The sequence below is a fragment of the Pygoscelis adeliae genome, unplaced genomic scaffold, assembly GCF_000699105.1.
Source record: "Pygoscelis adeliae isolate BGI_AS28 unplaced genomic scaffold, ASM69910v1 Scaffold27, whole genome shotgun sequence".
Taxonomy (NCBI): domain Eukaryota; kingdom Metazoa; phylum Chordata; class Aves; order Sphenisciformes; family Spheniscidae; genus Pygoscelis; species Pygoscelis adeliae.
This window is the reverse complement of record NW_008825410.1, coordinates 8,700,031-8,701,922: the sequence shown is the minus strand read 5'-3', so window position 1 is coordinate 8,701,922 and position 1,892 is coordinate 8,700,031.

The following is a 1,892-nucleotide window of genomic DNA, read 5'->3' as shown; positions in this document are numbered from 1 at the left end:
CCATGATCTCATGCACCATATCAAAGGATCTGTGTAAATGCTGAATAAATGTGTGTGTTGGATCCCCAGCTGCAAGAGAATGCCAGGTGGGAGCCAACTGCGTGAACCCTGCAAGCAGTGTGAAATACTTGGCAAGTCTGAAGTCTAAATTCCGTGACGCAGTGGATGTGATTGCCACAGGCTAGCATCTTGTACAATCACTCACATCTTTCAGATGAAAAAGATAGAAGGCTATAACCACATTGTGCGTACTATGCCAGAAGCAACATACAGCAAGAAAACAAGTTGAACACCATTGGATATTTTCAAATTCTCTACTAAGAAAGGAGAGAATATAGTAATAATATTCAAAAAAAGATAGAGACTGTTATAACAAGTGATCTAAAACCAGAAAAGAATCCTTTACTATAAGTACAATCATGGGTTAAACTTTATGTCAGAGTGCTTTTACGAAGCTGGTCATAGATGTCAAGTTCAATCTGTAATTAATATATTGTGCTGAATAATGATTATGTGGATGCATTTGGGGATGTTCTGATGAGTTCAGTATGCAAATGTTTTGACCAATATAGACAGTATTATTTAAGATTTTGCCAGTGGTTATAGTCACACAGAGTTATGCAGTTATTTATGGCCCACCTCATAGTCGTACAGTGGGCAAGACTTTCTATAATTTTGATGAACACTACATTATTTTTTTCCAAACACCAAGTTTGTATTCATATTCCTCCTTCTCTACCTTATTTTGAACTTTGCAGTAAAGAGTTTCAACCAAAAACTGACCAGATATAGGAAATGACCAGTGCTCACTTCCTTTGAAATGAGAATCAAATCCACATATCAGTTCCAGTCAGTGGGTTTGAGTTCTGTTGACTGTGTAGTTTAATGTCTAGTCACAAAAGTTTCTGACTTCCCATTATGCAGAGTGTCCAGTACAAAGCTAGTTTATTAGTTATATTACTAATCTTCCCTTACTGGAGCTATTTTTTGTCAGACCACTTTGAAATTGAGGATATTTTTTTCTGTGTTGATGTATCAGCCCTGAAATTATTTCTTCTCTTTTTATTTGGGATAAGATAAACCAAATGTCAGGTTTTAGACAGCTGATTGTCAGTCCAACATGGACAGAGGCAGTGCAAATGGAGATGTCATTATTTGTAGTTTTTATTCTGAAGACATGAAAAATACAGAGTTATTGTCTAGAAAGCACTTCCACTTTCTCTAACAAAGTTGTAGACAGATATTGAAGACAAGTATCCCATAACTTGCAGCTTGATATCCAGCTTGACTGATACAATTCTTTAAAATTGTGGTCTAAACACACTCCAAAAGAATGGAAAGAGCATGAGAAACAATTGAAATATAGATCTTACCAGTGAAATTTACCCCATATGTCTATCACATATATCTACTAACAGCTAACACGTTTGGCTGTTAGTTGGAAGAGCAGTAGGTGATACATGCTCAAGGACAAAACTTGTGGTTTTGGAGAGGATTATAGGTTGTCATGCCAATGATGGCAGGAACTGGACTCACTAACACTGGAAACCCTTTCCACCCCGGAGTGCCAATTACTTATTCACCTAACATTTGAAACTGAATACCCGATGATGATTTTGTTGTTGTTGCTGTTCCACTGGATTTCTTACCATTTTCTTCTAATAATTTCAGTGTATTTTGTAGGATTAGCTCCTTTGTTATTGTTACTGTATTATTTTACAAATTATGTAGAATCATAGAATCATTAAGGTTGGAAGAGACCTCTAAGATCATCGAGTCCAACCATCAACCCAACACCACCATGCCTACTAAACCATGTCCCTAAGCGCCACATCTACATGTCTTTTAAATACTTCCAGGGATGGTGACTCCACCACTTCCCTGGGCAGCCT